Below are 22,275 nucleotides of genomic sequence, written 5' to 3'. Positions count from 1 at the left end.
TTTAATTATATTAAATCTGTAAATTATTGTATACAGATTTTGACTGTATGTTTTACAATTTGTATCATGTTAAATATTAGCCACTATTCGTAGCCACTGTAAGTTATACCCACATACATTTATAACTGTCACTAGTGTTAGTTTCCTTACATTTATAACTGTCACTTTAGTGTTAGTATCCTTACATTTATAACTGTCACTATTGTTAGTTGCCTTACATTTACAACTGTCACTTTAGTGTTTGTTTCCTTCCATTTATAACTGTCACTAGTGTTAGTATCCTTACATTTATAACTGTCACATTAGTGTTAGTTTCCTTACATTTATAACTGTCACTTTAGTGTTTGTTTCCTTCCATTTATAACTGTCTCTTTAGTGTTAGTTCCCTTACATTTATAACTGTCTCTTTAGTGTTAGTTCCCTTACATTTATAACTGTCTCTTTAGTGTTAGTTTCCCTACATTTATAACTGTCACTTTAGTGTTAGTTCCCTTACATTTATAACTGTCTCTTTAGTGTTAGTTCCCTTACATTTATAACTGTCACTAGTGTTAGTTTCCTTACATTTATAACTGTCACTAGTGTTAGTTTCCTTACATTTATAACTGTCACTAGTGTTAGTTGCCTTACATTTACAACTGTCACTTTAGTGTTAGTATCCTTACATTTATAACTGTCACATAAGTGTTAGTATCCTTACATTTATAACTGTCACTTTAGTGTTAGTATCCTTCCATTTATAACTGTCTCTTTAGTGTTAGTATCCTTACATTTATAACTGTCACTTTAGTGTTAGTTTCCTTCCATTTATAACTGTCTCTTTAGTGTTAGTTCCCTTACATTTATAACTGTTCCAAGTGTTCGTTTCCTTACATTTATAACTGTCTCTTTAGTGTTAGTATCCTTACATTTATAACTGTCTCTTTAGTGTTAGTTCCCTTACATTTATAACTGTCTCTTTAGTGTTAGTTCCCTTACATTTATAACTGTCTCTTTAGTGTTAGTTTCCTTACATTTATAACTGTCTCTTTAGTGTTAGTTCCCTTACATTTATAACTGTCACTAGTGTTAGTTTCCTTACATTTATAACTGTCACTAGTGTTAGTTTCCTTACATTTATAACTGTCACTAGTGTTAGTTGCCTTACATTTACAACTGTCACTTTAGTGTTAGTATCCTTACATTTATAACTGTCACATAAGTGTTAGTATCCTTACATTTATAACTGTCACTTTAGTGTTAGTTTCCTTCCATTTATAACTGTCTCTTTAGTGTTAGTTCCCTTACATTTATAACTGTCTCTTTAGTGTTAGTATCCTTACATTTATAACTGTCTCTTTAGTGTTAGTATCCTTACATTTATAACTGTCTCTTTAGTGTTAGTTCCCTTACATTTATAACTGTTCCAAGTGTTCGTTTCCTTACATTTATAACTGTCACTAGTGTTAGTTGCCTTACATTTACAACTGTCACTTTAGTGTTAGTATCCTTACATTTATAACTGTCACATAAGTGTTAGTATCCTTACATTTATAACTGTCTCTTTAGTGTTAGTTCCCTTACATTTATAACTGTTCCAAGTGTTCGTTTCCTTACATTTATAACTGTCTCTTTAGTGTTAGTATCCTTACATTTATAACTGTCTCTTTAGTGTTAGTTCCCTTACATTTATAACTGTCTCTTTAGTGTTAGTTCCCTTACATTTATAACTGTCTCTTTAGTGTTAGTTCCCTTACATTTATAACTGTCTCTTTAGTGTTAGTTCCCTTACATTTATAACTGTCACTAGTGTTAGTTGCCTTACATTTACAACTGTCACTAGTGTTAGTTTCCTTACATTTATAACTGTCACTAGTGTTAGTTGCCTTACATTTATAACTGTCACTAGTGTTAGTTTCCTTACATTTATAACTGTCACTAGTGTTAGTTTCCTTACATTTATAACTGTCACTAGTGTTAGTATCCTTACATTTATAACTGTCTCTTTAGTGTTAGTATCCTTACATTTATAACTGTCACTAGTGTTAGTTTCCTTACATTTATAACTGTCACTAGTGTTAGTTTCCTTACATTTATAACTGTCACTAGTGTTAGTATCCTTCCATTTATAACTGTCTCTTTAGTGTTAGTTCCCTTACATTTATAACTGCCACTAGTGTTAGTTTCCTTACATTTATAACTGTCACTAGTGTTAGTTTCCTTACATTTATAACTGTCACTAGTGTTAGTTGCCTTACATTTACAACTGTCACTTTAGTGTTAGTATCCTTCCATTTATAACTGTCACATTAGTGTTAGTTTCCTTACATTTATAACTGTCACTTTAGTGTTTGTTTCCTTCCATTTATAACTGTCTCTTTAGTGTTAGTTCCCTTACATTTATAACTGTATCTTTAGTGTTAGTTTCCCTACATTTATAACTGTCACTTTAGTGTTAGTTCCCTTACATTTATAACTGTCTCTTTAGTGTTAGTTCCCTTACATTTATAACTGTATCTTTAGTGTTAGTTTCCCTACATTTATAACTGTCACTTTAGTGTTAGTTCCCTTACATTTATAACTGTCTCTTTAGTGTTAGTTCCCTTACATTTATAACTGTCACTAGTGTTAGTTTCCTTACATTTATAACTGTCACTAGTGTTAGTTTCCTTACATTTATAACTGTCACTAGTGTTAGTTGCCTTACATTTACAACTGTCACTTTAGTGTTAGTATCCTTACATTTATAACTGTCACATAAATGTTAGTATCCTTACATTTATAACTGTCACTTTAGTGTTAGTATCCTTCCATTTATAACTGTCTCTTTAGTGTTAGTATCCTTACATTTATAACTGTCACTTTAGTGTTAGTTTCCTTCCATTTATAACTGTCTCTTTAGTGTTAGTTCCCTTACATTTATAACTGTTCCAAGTGTTCGTTTCCTTCCATTTATAACTGTCTCTTTAGTGTTAGTATCCTTACATTTATAACTGTCTCTTTAGTGTTAGTTCCCTTACATTTATAACTCTCTTTAGTGTTAGTTCCCTTACATTTATAACTGTCTCTTTAGTGTTAGTTCCCTTACATTTATAACTGTCTCTTTAGTGTTAGTTCCCTTACATTTATAACTGTCACTAGTGTTAGTTTCCTTACATTTATAACTGTCACTAGTGTTAGTTTCCTTACATTTATAACTGTCACTAGTGTTAGTTGCCTTACATTTACAACTGTCACTTTAGTGTTAGTATCCTTACATTTATAACTGTCACATAAGTGTTAGTATCCTTACATTTATAACTGTCTCTTTAGTGTTAGTTCCCTTACATTTATAACTGTCTCTTTAGTGTTAGTATCCTTACATTTATAACTGTCTCTTTAGTGTTAGTATCCTTACATTTATAACTGTCTCTTTAGTGTTAGTTCCCTTACATTTATAACTGTTCCAAGTGTTCGTTTCCTTACATTTATAACTGTCACTAGTGTTAGTTGCCTTACATTTACAACTGTCACTTTAGTGTTAGTATCCTTACATTTATAACTGTCACATAAGTGTTAGTATCCTTACATTTATAACTGTCACTTTAGTGTTAGTTTCCTTCCATTTATAACTGTCTCTTTAGTGTTAGTTCCCTTACATTTATAACTGTTCCAAGTGTTCGTTTCCTTCCATTTATAACTGTCTCTTTAGTGTTAGTATCCTTACATTTATAACTGTCTCTTTAGTGTTAGTTCCCTTACATTTATAACTCTCTTTAGTGTTAGTTCCCTTACATTTATAACTGTCTCTTTAGTGTTAGTTCCCTTACATTTATAACTGTCTCTTTAGTGTTAGTTCCCTTACATTTATAACTGTCACTAGTGTTAGTTTCCTTACATTTATAACTGTCACTAGTGTTAGTTTCCTTACATTTATAACTGTCACTAGTGTTAGTTGCCTTACATTTACAACTGTCACTTTAGTGTTAGTATCCTTACATTTATAACTGTCTCTTTAGTGTTAGTTCCCTTACATTTATAACTGTCTCTTTAGTGTTAGTATCCTTACATTTATAACTGTCTCTTTAGTGTTAGTATCCTTACATTTATAACTGTCTCTTTAGTGTTAGTTCCCTTACATTTATAACTGTTCCAAGTGTTCGTTTCCTTACATTTATAACTGTCACTAGTGTTAGTTGCCTTACATTTACAACTGTCACTTTAGTGTTAGTATCCTTACATTTATAACTGTCACATAAGTGTTAGTATCCTTACATTTATAACTGTCACTTTAGTGTTAGTTTCCTTCCATTTATAACTGTCTCTTTAGTGTTAGTTCCCTTACATTTATAAATGTTCCAAGTGTTCGTTTCCTTACATTTATAACTGTCTCTTTAGTGTTAGTATCCTTACATTTATAACTGTCTCTTTAGTGTTAGTTCCCCTACATTTATAACTGTCTCTTTAGTGTTAGTTCCCTTACATTTATAACTGTCTCTTTAGTGTTAGTTCCCTTACATTTATAACTGTCTCTTTAGTGTTAGTTCCCTTACATTTATAACTGTTCCAAGTGTTCATTTCCTTACATTTATAACTGTCACTAGTGTTAGTTGCCTTACATTTATAACTGTCACTAGTGTTAGTATCCTTACATTTATAACTGTCTCTTTAGTGTTAGTATCCTTACATTTATAACTGTCACTAGTGTTAGTTTCCTTACATTTATAACTGTCACTAGTGTTAGTTTCCTTACATTTATAACTGTCACTAGTGTTAGTATCCTTACATTTATAACTGTCTCTTTAGTGTTAGTTCCCTTACATTTATAACTGCCACTAGTGTTAGTTTCCTTACATTTATAACTGTCACTAGTGTTAGTTTCCTTACATTTATAACTGTCACTAGTGTTAGTTGCCTTACATTTACAACTGTCACTTTAGTGTTAGTATCCTTCCATTTATAACTGTCACATTAGTGTTAGTTTCCTTACATTTATAACTGTCACTTTAGTGTTTGTTTCCTTCCATTTATAACTGTCTCTTTAGTGTTAGTTCCCTTACATTTATAACTGTCTCTTTAGTGTTAGTTCCCTTACATTTATAACTGTATCTTTAGTGTTAGTTTCCCTACATTTATAACTGTCACTTTAGTGTTAGTTCCCTTACATTTATAACTGTCTCTTTAGTGTTAGTTCCCTTACATTTATAACTGTCACTAGTGTTAGTTTCCTTACATTTATAACTGTCACTAGTGTTAGTTTCCTTACATTTATAACTGTCACTAGTGTTAGTTGCCTTACATTTACAACTGTCACTTTAGTGTTAGTATCCTTACATTTATAACTGTCACATAAATGTTAGTATCCTTACATTTATAACTGTCACTTTAGTGTTAGTATCCTTCCATTTATAACTGTCTCTTTAGTGTTAGTATCCTTACATTTATAACTGTCACTTTAGTGTTAGTTTCCTTCCATTTATAACTGTCTCTTTAGTGTTAGTTCCCTTACATTTATAACTGTTCCAAGTGTTCGTTTCCTTCCATTTATAACTGTCTCTTTAGTGTTAGTATCCTTACATTTATAACTGTCTCTTTAGTGTTAGTTCCCTTACATTTATAACTGTCTCTTTAGTGTTAGTTCCCTTACATTTATAACTGTCTCTTTAGTGTTAGTATCCTTACATTTATAACTGTCTCTTTAGTGTTAGTTCCCTTACATTTATAACTGTTCCAAGTGTTCGTTTCCTTACATTTATAACTGTCACTAGTGTTAGTTGCCTTACATTTACAACTGTCACTTTAGTGTTAGTATCCTTACATTTATAACTGTCACATAAGTGTTAGTATCCTTACATTTATAACTGTCTCTTTAGTGTTAGTTCCCTTAAATTTATAACTGTTCCAAGTGTTCGTTTCCTTACATTTATAACTGTCTCTTTAGTGTTAGTATCCTTACATTTATAACTGTCTCTTTAGTGTTAGTTCCCTTACATTTATAACTGTCTCTTTAGTGTTAGTTCCCTTACATGTATAACTGTTCCAAGTGTTCATTTCCTTACATTTATAACTGTCACTAGTGTTAGTTGCCTTACATTTATAACTGTCTCTTTAGTGTTAGTTCCCTTACATTTATAACTGTCTCTTTAGTGTTAGTTCCCTTACATGTATAACTGTTCCAAGTGTTCATTTCCTTACATTTATAACTGTCACTAGTGTTAGTTGCCTTACATTTACAACTGTCACTAGTGTTAGTTTCCTTACATTTATAACTGTCACTAGTGTTAGTTGCCTTACATTTATAACTGTCACTAGTGTTAGTTTCCTTACATTTATAACTGTCACTAGTGTTAGTATCCTTACATTTATAACTGTCTCTTTAGTGTTAGTATCCTTACATTTATAACTGTCACTAGTGTTAGTATCCTTACATTTATAACTGTCACTAGTGTTAGTTTCCTTACATTTATAACTGTCACTAGTGTTAGTATCCTTACATTTATAACTGTCTCTTTAGTGTTAGTTCCCTTACATTTATAACTGCCACTAGTGTTAGTTTCCTTACATTTATAACTGTCACTAGTGTTAGTTTCCTTACATTTATAACTGTCACTAGTGTTAGTTGCCTTACATTTACAACTGTCACTTTAGTGTTAGTATCCTTACATTTATAACTGTCACATAAGTGTTAGTATCCTTACATTTATAACTGTCTCTTTAGTGTTAGTATCCTTACATTTATAACTGTCTCTTTAGTGTTAGTTCCCTTACATTTATAACTGTTCCAAGTGTTCGTTTCCTTACATTTATAACTGTCACTAGTGTTAGTTGCCTTACATTTACAACTGTCACTTTAGTGTTAGTATCCTTACATTTATAACTGTCACATAAGTGTTAGTATCCTTACATTTATAACTGTCACTTTAGTGTTAGTTTCCTTCCATTTATAACTGTCTCTTTAGTGTTAGTTCCCTTACATTTATAAATGTTCCAAGTGTTCGTTTCCTTACATTTATAACTGTCTCTTTAGTGTTAGTATCCTTACATTTATAACTGTCTCTTTAGTGTTAGTTCCCCTACATTTATAACTGTCTCTTTAGTGTTAGTTCCCTTACATTTATAACTGTCTCTTTAGTGTTAGTTCCCTTACATTTATAACTGTCTCTTTAGTGTTAGTTCCCTTACATTTATAACTGTTCCAAGTGTTCATTTCCTTACATTTATAACTGTCACTAGTGTTAGTTGCCTTACATTTACAACTGTCACTAGTGTTAGTTTCCTTACATTTATAACTGTCACTAGTGTTAGTTTCCTTACATTTATAACTGTCACTAGTGTTAGTTGCCTTACATTTATAACTGTCACTAGTGTTAGTTTCCTTACATTTATAACTGTCACTAGTGTTAGTTTCCTTACATTTATAACTGTCACTAGTGTTAGTATCCTTACATTTATAACTGTCTCTTTAGTGTTAGTATCCTTACATTTATAACTGTCTCTTTAGTGTTAGTTCCCCTACATTTATAACTGTCTCTTTAGTGTTAGTTCCCTTACATTTATAACTGTCTCTTTAGTGTTAGTTCCCTTACATTTATAACTGTCTCTTTAGTGTTAGTTCCCTTACATTTATAACTGTTCCAAGTGTTCATTTCCTTACATTTATAACTGTCACTAGTGTTAGTTGCCTTACATTTACAACTGTCACTAGTGTTAGTTTCCTTACATTTATAACTGTCACTAGTGTTAGTTTCCTTACATTTATAACTGTCACTAGTGTTAGTTGCCTTACATTTATAACTGTCACTAGTGTTAGTTTCCTTACATTTATAACTGTCACTAGTGTTAGTTTCCTTACATTTATAACTGTCACTAGTGTTAGTATCCTTACATTTATAACTGTATCTTTAGTGTTAGTATCCTTACATTTATAACTGTCACTAGTGTTAGTTTCCTTACATTTATAACTGTCACTAGTGTTACTTTCCTTACATTTATAACTGTCACTAGTGTTAGTATCCTTACATTTATAACTGTCTCTTTAGTGTTAGTTCCCTTACATTTATAACTGCCACTAGTGTTAGTTTCCTTACATTTATAACTGTCACTAGTGTTAGTTTCCTTACATTTATAACTGTCACTAGTGTTAGTTGCCTTACATTTACAACTGTCACTTTAGTGTTAGTATCCTTCCATTTATAACTGTCACATTAGTGTTAGTTTCCTTCCATTTATAACTCTCACTTTAGTGTTTGTTTCCTTCCATTTATAACTGTCTCTTTAGTGTTAGTTCCCTTACATTTATAACTGTCTCTTTAGTGTTAGTTCCCTTACATTTATAACTGTATCTTTAGTGTTAGTTTCCCTACATTTATAACTGTCACTTTAGTGTTAGTTCCCTTACATTTATAACTGTCTCTTTAGTGTTAGTTCCCTTACATTTATAACTGTCACTAGTGTTAGTTTCCTTACATTTATAACTGTCACTAGTGTTAGTTTCCTTACATTTATAACTGTCACTAGTGTTAGTTGCCTTACATTTACAACTGTCACTTTAGTGTTAGTATCCTTACATTTATAACTGTCACATAAATGTTAGTATCCTTACATTTATAACTGTCACTTTAGTGTTAGTATCCTTCCATTTATAACCGTCTCTTTAGTGTTAGTATCCTTACATTTATAACTGTCACTTTAGTGTTAGTTTCCTTCCATTTATAACTGTCTCTTTAGTGTTAGTTCCCTTACATTTATAACTGTTCCAAGTGTTCGTTTCCTTCCATTTATAACTGTCTCTTTAGTGTTAGTATCCTTACATTTATAACTGTCTCTTTAGTGTTAGTTCCCTTACATTTATAACTGTCTCTTTAGTGTTAGTTCCCTTACATTTATAACTGTCTCTTTAGTGTTAGTTCCCTTACATTTATAACTGTCACTAGTGTTAGTTTCCTTACATTTATAACTGTCACTAGTGTTAGTTTCCTTACATTTATAACTGTCACTAGTGTTAGTTGCCTTACATTTACAACTGTCACTTTAGTGTTAGTATCCTTACATTTATAACTGTCACATAAGTGTTAGTATCCTTACATTTATAACTGTCACTTTAGTGTTAGTTTCCTTCCATTTATAACTGTCTCTTTAGTGTTAGTTCCCTTACATTTATAACTGTCTCTTTAGTGTTAGTATCCTTACATTTATAACTGTCTCTTTAGTGTTAGTATCCTTACATTTATAACTGTCTCTTTAGTGTTAGTTCCCTTACATTTATAACTGTTCCAAGTGTTCGTTTCCTTACATTTATAACTGTCACTAGTGTTAGTTGCCTTACATTTACAACTGTCACTTTAGTGTTAGTATCCTTACATTTATAACTGTCACATAAGTGTTAGTATCCTTACATTTATAACTGTCACTTTAGTGTTAGTTTCCTTCCATTTATAACTGTCTCTTTAGTGTTAGTTCCCTTACATTTATAAATGTTCCAAGTGTTCGTTTCCTTACATTTATAACTGTCTCTTTAGTGTTAGTATCCTTACATTTATAACTGTCTCTTTAGTGTTAGTTCCCTTACATTTATAACTGTCTCTTTAGTGTTAGTTCCCTTACATTTATAACTGTCTCTTTAGTGTTAGTTCCCTTACATTTATAACTGTCTCTTTAGTGTTAGTTCCCTTACATTTATAACTGTTCCAAGTGTTCATTTCCTTACATTTATAACTGTCACTAGTGTTAGTTGCCTTACATTTACAACTGTCACTAGTGTTAGTTTCCTTACATTTATAACTGTCTCTTTAGTGTTAGTTCCCTTACATTTATAACTGTTCCAAGTGTTCGTTTCCTTCCATTTATAACTGTCTCTTTAGTGTTAGTATCCTTACATTTATAACTGTCTCTTTAGTGTTAGTTCCCTTACATTTATAACTCTCTTTAGTGTTAGTTCCCTTACATTTATAACTGTCTCTTTAGTGTTAGTTCCCTTACATTTATAACTGTCTCTTTAGTGTTAGTTCCCTTACATTTATAACTGTCACTAGTGTTAGTTTCCTTACATTTATAACTGTCACTAGTGTTAGTTGTCTTATATTTACAACTGTCACTTTAGTTTTAGTATCCTTACATTTATAACTGTCACATAAGTGTTAGTATCCTTACATTTATAACTGTCTCTTTAGTGTTAGTTCCCTTACATTTACAACTGTCACTAGTGTTAGTTTCCTTACATTTATAACTGTCACTAGTGTTAGTTTCCTTACATTTATAACTGTCACTAGTGTTAGTTGCCTTACATTTATAACTGTCACTAGTGTTAGTTTCCTTACATTTATAACTGTCACTAGTGTTAGTTTCCTTACATTTATAACTGTCACTAGTGTTAGTATCCTTACATTTATAACTGTCTCTTTAGTGTTAGTATCCTTACATTTATAACTGTCACTAGTGTTAGTTTCCTTACATTTATAACTGTCACTAGTGTTAGTTTCCTTACATTTATAACTGTCACTAGTGTTAGTATCCTTACATTTATAACTGTCTCTTTAGTGTTAGTTCCCTTACATTTATAACTGCCACTAGTGTTAGTTTCCTTACATTTATAACTGTCACTAGTGTTAGTTTCCTTACATTTATAACTGTCACTAGTGTTAGTTGCCTTACATTTACAACTGTCACTTTAGTGTTAGTATCCTTCCATTTATAACTGTCACATTAGTGTTAGTTTCCTTACATTTATAACTCTCACTTTAGTGTTTGTTTCCTTCCATTTATAACTGTCTCTTTAGTGTTAGTTCCCTTACATTTATAACTGTCTCTTTAGTGTTAGTTCCCTTACATTTATAACTGTATCTTTAGTGTTAGTTTCCCTACATTTATAACTGTCACTTTAGTGTTAGTTCCCTTACATTTATAACTGTCTCTTTAGTGTTAGTTCCCTTACATTTATAACTGTCACTAGTGTTAGTTTCCTTACATTTATAACTGTCACTAGTGTTAGTTTCCTTACATTTATAACTGTCACTAGTGTTAGTTGCCTTACATTTACAACTGTCACTTTAGTGTTAGTATCCTTACATTTATAACTGTCACATAAATGTTAGTATCCTTACATTTATAACTGTCACTTTAGTGTTAGTATCCTTCCATTTATAACCGTCTCTTTAGTGTTAGTATCCTTACATTTATAACTGTCACTTTAGTGTTAGTTTCCTTCCATTTATAACTGTCTCTTTAGTGTTAGTTCCCTTACATTTATAACTGTTCCAAGTGTTCGTTTCCTTCCATTTATAACTGTCTCTTTAGTGTTAGTATCCTTCCATTTATAACTGTCTCTTTAGTGTTAGTTCCCTTACATTTATAACTGTCTCTTTAGTGTTAGTTCCCTTACATTTATAACTGTCTCTTTAGTGTTAGTTCCCTTACATTTATAACTGTCACTAGTGTTAGTTTCCTTACATTTATAACTGTCACTAGTGTTAGTTTCCTTACATTTATAACTGTCACTAGTGTTAGTTGCCTTACATTTACAACTGTCACTTTAGTGTTAGTATCCTTACATTTATAACTGTCACATAAGTGTTAGTATCCTTACATTTATAACTGTCACTTTAGTGTTAGTTTCCTTCCATTTATAACTGTCTCTTTAGTGTTAGTTCCCTTACATTTATAACTGTCTTTTTAGTGTTAGTATCCTTACATTTATAACTGTCTCTTTAGTGTTAGTATCCTTACATTTATAACTGTCTCTTTAGTGTTAGTTCCCTTACATTTATAACTGTTCCAAGTGTTCGTTTCCTTACATTTATAACTGTCACTAGTGTTAGTTGCCTTACATTTACAACTGTCACTTTAGTGTTAGTATCCTTACATTTATAACTGTCACATAAGTGTTAGTATCCTTACATTTATAACTGTCACTTTAGTGTTAGTTTCCTTCCATTTATAACTGTCTCTTTAGTGTTAGTTCCCTTACATTTATAAATGTTCCAAGTGTTCGTTTCCTTACATTTATAACTGTCTCTTTAGTGTTAGTATCCTTACATTTATAACTGTCTCTTTAGTGTTAGTTCCCTTACATTTATAACTGTCTCTTTAGTGTTAGTTCCCTTACATTTATAACTGTCTCTTTAGTGTTAGTTCCCTTACATTTATAACTGTCTCTTTAGTGTTAGTTCCCTTACATTTATAACTGTTCCAAGTGTTCATTTCCTTACATTTATAACTGTCACTAGTGTTAGTTGCCTTACATTTACAACTGTCACTAGTGTTAGTTTCCTTACATTTATAACTGTCTCTTTAGTGTTAGTTCCCTTACATTTATAACTGTTCCAAGTGTTCGTTTCCTTCCATTTATAACTGTCTCTTTAGTGTTAGTATCCTTACATTTATAACTGTCTCTTTAGTGTTAGTTCCCTTACATTTATAACTCTCTTTAGTGTTAGTTCCCTTACATTTATAACTGTCTCTTTAGTGTTAGTTCCCTTACATTTATAACTGTCTCTTTAGTGTTAGTTCCCTTACATTTATAACTGTCACTAGTGTTAGTTTCCTTACATTTATAACTGTCACTAGTGTTAGTTGTCTTACATTTACAACTGTCACTTTAGTTTTAGTATCCTTACATTTATAACTGTCACATAAGTGTTAGTATCCTTACATTTATAACTGTCTCTTTAGTGTTAGTTCCCTTACATTTATAACTGTCTCTTTAGTGTTAGTATCCTTACATTTATAACTGTCTCTTTAGTGTTAGTATCCTTACATTTATAACTGTCTCTTTAGTGTTAGTTCCCTTACATTTATAACTGTTCCAAGTGTTCGTTTCCTTACATTTATAACTGTCACTAGTGTTAGTTGCCTTACATTTACAACTGTCACTTTAGTGTTAGTATCCTTACATTTATAACTGTCACATAAGTGTTAGTATCCTTACATTAATAACTGTCACTTTAGTGTTAGTTTCCTTCCATTTATAACTGTCTCTTTAGTGTTAGTTCCCTTACATTTATAAATGTTCCAAGTGTTCGTTTCCTTACATTTATAACTGTCTCTTTAGTGTTAGTATCCTTACATTTATAACTGTCTCTTTAGTGTTAGTTCCCCTACATTTATAACTGTCTCTTTAGTGTTAGTTCCCTTACATTTATAACTGTCTCTTTAGTGTTAGTTCCCTTACATTTATAACTGTCTCTTTAGTGTTAGTTCCCTTACATTTATAACTGTTCCAAGTGTTCATTTCCTTACATTTATAACTGTCACTAGTGTTAGTTGCCTTACATTTACAACTGTCACTAGTGTTAGTTTCCTTACATTTATAACTGTCACTAGTGTTAGTTTCCTTACATTTATAACTGTCACTAGTGTTAGTTGCCTTACATTTATAACTGTCACTAGTGTTAGTTTCCTTACATTTATAACTGTCACTAGTGTTAGTTTCCTTACATTTATAACTGTCACTAGTGTTAGTATCCTTACATTTATAACTGTCTCTTTAGTGTTAGTATCCTTACATTTATAACTGTCACTAGTGTTAGTTTCCTTACATTTATAACTGTCACTAGTGTTAGTTTCCTTACATTTATAACTGTCACTAGTGTTAGTATCCTTACATTTATAACTGTCTCTTTAGTGTTAGTTCCCTTACATTTATAACTGCCACTAGTGTTAGTTTCCTTACATTTATAACTGTCACTAGTGTTAGTTTCCTTACATTTATAACTGTCACTAGTGTTAGTTGCCTTACATTTACAACTGTCACTTTAGTGTTAGTATCCTTCCATTTATAACTGTCACATTAGTGTTAGTTTCCTTACATTTATAACTCTCACTTTAGTGTTTGTTTCCTTCCATTTATAACTGTCTCTTTAGTGTTAGTTCCCTTACATTTATAACTGTCTCTTTAGTGTTAGTTCCCTTACATTTATAACTGTATCTTTAGTGTTAGTTTCCCTACATTTATAACTGTCACTTTAGTGTTAGTTCCCTTACATTTATAACTGTCTCTTTAGTGTTAGTTCCCTTACATTTATAACTGTCACTAGTGTTAGTTTCCTTACATTTATAACTGTCACTAGTGTTAGTTTACTTACATTTATAACTGTCACTAGTGTTAGTTGCCTTACATTTACAACTGTCACTTTAGTGTTAGTATCCTTACATTTATAACTGTCACATAAATGTTAGTATCCTTACATTTATAACTGTCACTTTAGTGTTAGTATCCTTCCATTTATAAACGTCTCTTTAGTGTTAGTATCCTTACATTTATAACTGTCACTTTAGTGTTAGTTTCCTTCCATTTATAACTGTCTCTTTAGTGTTAGTTCCCTTACATTTATAACTGTTCCAAGTGTTCGTTTCCTTCCATTTATAACTGTCTCTTTAGTGTTAGTATCCTTACATTTATAACTGTCTCTTTAGTGTTAGTTCCCTTACATTTATAACTGTCTCTTTAGTGTTAGTTCCCTTACATTTATAACTGTCTCTTTAGTGTTAGTTCCCTTACATTTATAACTGTCACTAGTGTTAGTTTCCTTACATTTATAACTGTCACTAGTGTTAGTTTCCTTACATTTATAACTGTCACTAGTGTTAGTTGCCTTACATTTACAACTGTCACTTTAGTGTTAGTATCCTTACATTTATAACTGTCACATAAGTGTTAGTATCCTTACATTTATAACTGTCACTTTAGTGTTAGTTTCCTTCCATTTATAACTGTCTCTTTAGTGTTAGTTCCCTTACATTTATAACTGTCTCTTTAGTGTTAGTATCCTTACATTTATAACTGTCTCTTTAGTGTTAGTATCCTTACATTTATAACTGTCTCTTTAGTGTTAGTTCCCTTACATTTATAACTGTTCCAAGTGTTCGTTTCCTTACATTTATAACTGTCACTAGTGTTAGTTGCCTTACATTTACAACTGTCACTTTAGTGTTAGTATCCTTACATTTATAACTGTCACATAAGTGTTAGTATCCTTACATTTATAACTGTCACTTTAGTGTTAGTTTCCTTCCATTTATAACTGTCTCTTTAGTGTTAGTTCCCTTACATTTATAAATGTTCCAAGTGTTCGTTTCCTTACATTTATAACTGTCTCTTTAGTGTTAGTATCCTTACATTTATAACTGTCTCTTTAGTGTTAGTTCCCTTACATTTATAACTGTCTCTTTAGTGTTAGTTCCCTTACATTTATAACTGTCTCTTTAGTGTTAGTTCCCTTACATTTATAACTGTCTCTTTAGTGTTAGTTCCCTTACATTTATAACTGTTCCAAGTGTTCATTTCCTTACATTTATAACTGTCACTAGTGTTAGTTGCCTTACATTTATAACTGTCACTAGTGTTAGTTGCCTTACATTTACAACTGTCACTAGTGTTAGTTTCCTTACATTTATAACTGTCACTAGTGTTAGTTGCCTTACATTTATAACTGTCACTAGTGTTAGTTTCCTTACATTTATAACTGTCACTAGTGTTAGTTTCCTTACATTTATAACTGTCACTAGTGTTAGTATCCTTACATTTATAACTGTCACATAAGTGTTAGTATCCTTACATTTATAACTGTCACTTTAGTGTTAGTTTCCTTCCATTTATAACTGTCTCTTTAGTGTTAGTTCCCTTACATTTATAACTGTTCCAAGTGTTCGTTTCCTTACATTTATAACTGTCACTAGTGTTAGTTTCCTTACATTTATAACTGTCACTAGTGTTAGTATCCTTACATTTATAACTGTCTCTTTAGTGTTAGTATCCTTACATTTATAACTGTCTCTTTAGTGTTAGTTCCCTTACATTTATAACTGTCTCTTTAGTGTTAGTTCCCTTACATTTATAACTGTCTCTTTAGTGTTAGTTCCCTTACATTTATAACTTTCTCTTTAGTGTTAGTTCCCTTACATTTATAACTGTTCCAAGTGTTCATTTCCTTACATTTATAACTGTCACTAGTGTTAGTTGCCTTACATTTATAACTGTCACTAGTGTTAGTTTCCTTACATTTATAACTGTCACTAGTGTTAGTTGCCTTACATTTATAACTGTCACTAGTGTTAGTTTCCTTACATTTATAACTGTCACTAGTGTTAGTTTCCTTACATTTATAACTGTCACTAGTGTTAGTTTCCTTACATTTATAACTGTCACTAGTGTTAGTTTCCTTACATTTATAACTGTCACTAGTGTTAGTATCCTTACATTTATAACTGTCTCTTTAGTGTTAGTATCCTTACATTTATAACTGTCACTAGTGTTAGTTTCCTTACATTTATAACTGTCACTAGTGTTAGTTTCCTTACATTTATAACTGTCACTAGTGTTAGTATCCTTACATTTATAACTGTCTCTTTAGTGTTAGTTCCCTTACATTTATAACTGTCACTAGTGTTAGTTTCCTTACATTTATAACTGTCACTAGTGTTAGTTTCCTTACATTTATAACTGTCACCAGTGTTAGTTGCCTTACATTTACAACTGTCACTTTAGTGTTAGTATCCTTACATTTATAACTGTCACATAAGTGTTAGTATCCTTACATTTATAACTGTCACTTTAGTGTTAGTTTCCTTCCATTTATAACTGTCTCTTTAGTGTTAGTTCCCTTACATTTATAACTGTCTCTTTAGTGTTAGTATCCTTACATTTATAACTGTCTCTTTAGTGTTAGTTCCCTTACATTTATAACTGTTCCAAGTGTTCGTTTCCTTACATTTATAACTGTCACTAGTGTTAGTTGCCTTACATTTACAACTGTCACTTTAGTGTTAGTATCCTTACATTTATAACTGTCACATAAGTGTTAGTATCCTTACATTTATAACTGTCACTTTAGTGTTAGTTTCCTTCCATTTATAACTGTCTCTTTAGTGTTAGTTCCCTTACATTTATAACTGTTCCAAGTGTTCGTTTCCTTACATTTATAACTGTCTCTTTAGTGTTAGTATCCTTACATTTATAACTGTCTCTTTAGTGTTAGTTCCCTTACATTTATAACTGTCTCTTTAGTGTTAGTTCCCTTACATTTATAACTGTCTCTTTAGTGCTAGTTCCCTTACATTTATAACTGTTCCAAGTGTTAATTTCCTTACATTTATAACTGTCACTAGTGTTAGTTTCCTTACATTTATAACTGTCACTAGTGTTAGTTTCCTTACATTTATAACTGTCACTATTGTTAGTTTCCTTACATTTATAACTGTCACTAGTGTTAGTTGCCTTACATTTATAACTGTCACTAGTGTTAGTTTCCTTACATTTATAACTGTCACTAGTGTTAGTTTCCTTACATTTATAACTGTCACTAGTGTTAGTTGCCTTACATTTACAACTGTCACTTTAGTGTTAGTATCCTTACATTTATAACTGTCTCTTTAGTGTTAGTATCCTTACATTTATAACTGTCACTAGTGTTAGTTGCCTTACATTTACAACTGTCACTTTAGTGTTAGTATCCTTCCATTTATAACTGTCACATTAGTGTTAGTTTCCTTACATTTATAACTCTCACTTTAGTGTTTGTTTCCTTCCATTTATAACTGTCTCTTTAGTGTTAGTTCCCTTACATTTATAACTGTCTCTTTAGTGTTAGTTCCCTTACATTTATAACTGTATCTTTAGTGTTAGTTTCCCTACATTTATAACTGTCACTTTAGTGTTAGTTCCCTTACATTTATAACTGTCTCTTTAGTGTTAGTTCCCTTACATTTATAACTGTCACTAGTGTTAGTTTCCTTACATTTATAACTGTCACTAGTGTTAGTTTCCTTACATTTATAACTGTCACTAGTGTTAGTTGCCTTACATTTACAACTGTCACTTTAGTGTTAGTATCCTTACATTTATAACTGTCACATAAATGTTAGTATCCTTACATTTATAACTGTCACTTTAGTGTTAGTATCCTTCCATTTATAACCGTCTCTTTAGTGTTAGTATCCTTACATTTATAACTGTCACTTTAGTGTTAGTTTCCTTCCATTTATAACTGTCTCTTTAGTGTTAGTTCCCTTACATTTATAACTGTTCCAAGTGTTCGTTTCCTTCCATTTATAACTGTCTCTTTAGTGTTAGTATCCTTACATTTATAACTGTCTCTTTAGTGTTAGTTCCCTTACATTTATAACTGTCTCTTTAGTGTTAGTTCCCTTACATTTATAACTGTCTCTTTAGTGTTAGTTCCCTTACATTTATAACTGTCACTAGTGTTAGTTTCCTTACATTTATAACTGTCACTAGTGTTAGTTTCCTTACATGTATAACTGTCACTAGTGTTAGTTGCCTTACATTTACAACTGTCACTTTAGTGTTAGTATCCTTACATTTATAACTGTCACATAAGTGTTAGTATCCTTACATTTATAACTGTCACTTTAGTGTTAGTTTCCTTCCATTTATAACTGTCTCTTTAGTGTTAGTTCCCTTACATTTATAACTGTCTCTTTAGTGTTAGTATCCTTACATTTATAACTGTCTCTTTAGTGTTAGTTCCCTTACATTTATAACTGCCACTAGTGTTAGTTTCCTTACATTTATAACTGTCACTAGTGTTAGTTTCCTTACATTTATAACTGTCACTAGTGTTAGTTGCCTTACATTTACAACTGTCACTTTAGTGTTAGTATCCTTCCATTTATAACTGTCACATTAGTGTTAGTTTCCTTACATTTATAACTCTCACTTTAGTGTTTGTTTCCTTCCATTTATAACTGTCTCTTTAGTGTTAGTTCCCTTACATTTATAACGGTCTCTTTAGTGTTAGTTCCCTTACATTTATAACTGTATCTTTAGTGTTAGTTTCCCTACATTTATAACTGTCACTTTAGTGTTAGTTCCCTTACATTTATAACTGTCTCTTTAGTGTTAGTTCCCTTACATTTATAACTGTCACTAGTGTTAGTTTCCTTACATTTATAACTGTCACTAGTGTTAGTTTCCTTACATTTATAACTGTCACTAGTGTTAGTTGCCTTACATTTACAACTGTCACTTTAGTGTTAGTATCCTTACATTTATAACTGTCACATAAATGTTAGTATCCTTACATTTATAGCTGTCTATTTATTGTTAGTATCCTTCCATTTATAACCGTTTCTTTAGTGTTAGTATCCTTACATTTATAACTGTCACTTTAGTGTTAGTTTCCTTCCATTTATAACTGTCTCTTTAGTGTTAGTTCCCTTACATTTATAACTGTTCCAAGTGTTCGTTTCCTTCCATTTATAACTGTCTCTTTAGTGTTAGTATCCTTACATTTATAACTGTCTCTTTAGTGTTAGTTCCCTTACATTTATAACTGTCTCTTTAGTGTTAGTTCCCTTACATTTATAACTGTCTCTTTAGTGTTAGTTCCCTTACATTTATAACTGTCACTAGTGTTAGTTTCCTTACATTTATAACTGTCACTAGTGTTAGTTTCCTTACATTTATAACTGTCACTAGTGTTAGTTGCCTTACATTTACAACTGTCACTTTAGTGTTAGTATCCTTACATTTATAACTGTCACATAAGTGTTAGTATCCTTACATTTATAACTGTCACATTAGTGTTAGTTTCCTTACATTTATAACTCTCACTTTAGTGTTTGTTTCCTTCCATTTATAACTGTCTCTTTAGTGTTAGTTCCCTTACATTTATAACGGTCTCTTTAGTGTTAGTTCCCTTACATTTATAACTGTATCTTTAGTGTTAGTTTCCCTACATTTATAACTGTCACTTTAGTGTTAGTTCCCTTACATTTATAACTGTCTCTTTAGTGTTAGTTCCCTTACATTTATAACTGTCACTAGTGTTAGTTTCCTTACATTTATAACTGTCACTAGTGTTAGTTTCCTTACATTTATAACTGTCACTAGTGTTAGTTGCCTTACATTTACAACTGTCACTTTAGTGTTAGTATCCTTACATTTATAACTGTCACATAAATGTTAGTATCCTTACATTTATAACTGTCACTTTAGTGTTAGTATCCTTCCATTTATAACCGTCTCTTTAGTGTTAGTATCCTTACATTTATAACTGTCACTTTAGTGTTAGTTTCCTTCCATTTATAACTGTCTCTTTAGTGTTAGTTCCCTTACATTTATAACTGTTCCAAGTGTTCGTTTCCTTCCATTTATAACTGTCTCTTTAGTGTTAGTATCCTTACATTTATAACTGTCTCTTTAGTGTTAGTTCCCTTACATTTATAACTGTCTCTTTAGTGTTAGTTCCCTTACATTTATAACTGTCTCTTTAGTGTTAGTTCCCTTACATTTATAACTGTCACTAGTGTTAGTTTCCTTACATTTATAACTGTCACTAGTGTTAGTTTCCTTACATTTATAACTGTCACTAGTGTTAGTTGCCTTACATTTACAACTGTCACTTTAGTGTTAGTATCCTTACATTTATAACTGTCACATAAGTGTTAGTATCCTTACATTTATAACTGTCACTTTAGTGTTAGTTTCCTTCCATTTATAACTGTCTCTTTAGTGTTAGTTCCCTTACATTTATAACTGTCTCTTTAGTGTTAGTATCCTTACATTTATAACTGTCTCTTTAGTGTTAGTATCCTTACATTTATAACTGTCTCTTTAGTGTTAGTTCCCTTACATTTATAACTGTTCCAAGTGTTCGTTTCCTTACATTTATAACTGTCACTAGTGTTAGTTGCCTTACATTTACAACTGTCACTTTAGTGTTAGTATCCTTACATTTATAACTGTCACATAAGTGTTAGTATCCTTACATTTATAACTGTCACTTTAGTGTTAGTTTCCTTCCATTTATAACTGTCTCTTTAGTGTTAGTTCCCTTACATTTATAAATGTTCCAAGTGTTCGTTTCCTTACATTTATAACTGTCTCTTTAGTGTTAGTATCCTTACATTTATAACTGTCTCTTTAGTGTTAGTTCCCTTACATTTATAACTGTCTCTTTAGTGTTAGTTCCCTTACATTTATAACTGTCTCTTTAGTGTTAGTTCCCTTACATTTATAACTGTCTCTTTAGTGTTAGTTCCCTTACATTTATAACTGTTCCAAGTGTTCATTTCCTTACATTTATAACTGTCACTAGTGTTAGTTGCCTTACATTTACAACTGTCACTAGTGTTAGTTTCCTTACATTTATAACTGTCACTAGTGTTAGTTGCCTTACATTTATAACTGTCACTAGTGTTAGTTTCCTTACATTTATAACTGTCACTAGTGTTAGTTTCCTTACATTTATAACTGTCACTAGTGTTAGTATCCTTACATTTATAACTGTCACATAAGTGTTAGTATCCTTACATTTATAACTGTCACTTTAGTGTTAGTTTCCTTCCATTTATAACTGTCTCTTTAGTGTTAGTTCCCTTACATTTATAACTGTTCCAAGTGTTCGTTTCCTTACATTTATAACTGTCACTAGTGTTAGTTTCCTTACATTTATAACTGTCACTAGTGTTAGTATCCTTACATTTATAACTGTCTCTTTAGTGTTAGTATCCTTACATTTATAACTGTCTCTTTAGTGTTAGTTCCCTTACATTTATAACTGTCTCTTTAGTGTTAGTTCCCTTACATTTATAACTGTCTCTTTAGTGTTAGTTCCCTTACATTTATAACTTTCTCTTTAGTGTTAGTTCCCTTACATTTATAACTGTTCCAAGTGTTCATTTCCTTACATTTATAACTGTCACTAGTGTTAGTTGCCTTACATTTATAACTGTCACTAGTGTTAGTTTCCTTACATTTATAACTGTCACTAGTGTTAGTTGCCTTACATTTATAACTGTCACTAGTGTTAGTTTCCTTACATTTATAACTGTCACTAGTGTTAGTTTCCTTACATTTATAACTGTCACTAGTGTTAGTTTCCTTACATTTATAACTGTCACTAGTGTTAGTTTCCTTACATTTATAACTGTCACTAGTGTTAGTATCCTTACATTTATAACTGTCTCTTTAGTGTTAGTATCCTTACATTTATAACTGTCACTAGTGTTAGTTTCCTTACATTTATAACTGTCACTAGTGTTAGTTTCCTTACATTTATAACTGTCACTAGTGTTAGTATCCTTACATTTATAACTGTCTCTTTAGTGTTAGTTCCCTTACATTTATAACTGTCACTAGTGTTAGTTTCCTTACATTTATAACTGTCACTAGTGTTAGTTTCCTTACATTTATAACTGTCACTAGTGTTAGTTGCCTTACATTTACAACTGTCACTTTAGTGTTAGTATCCTTACATTTATAACTGTCACATAAGTGTTAGTATCCTTACATTTATAACTGTCACTTTAGTGTTAGTTTCCTTCCATTTATAACTGTCTCTTTAGTGTTAGTTCCCTTAC

Source organism: Oncorhynchus mykiss, chromosome 3 (assembly GCF_057628025.1).
Source record: "Oncorhynchus mykiss isolate SJ-2025 chromosome 3, ASM5762802v1, whole genome shotgun sequence".
Classification (NCBI taxonomy): Eukaryota; Metazoa; Chordata; class Actinopteri; order Salmoniformes; family Salmonidae; genus Oncorhynchus; species Oncorhynchus mykiss.
The sequence above is the reverse complement of the archived record's forward strand: the minus strand, read 5'-3'. Positions refer to the sequence as shown.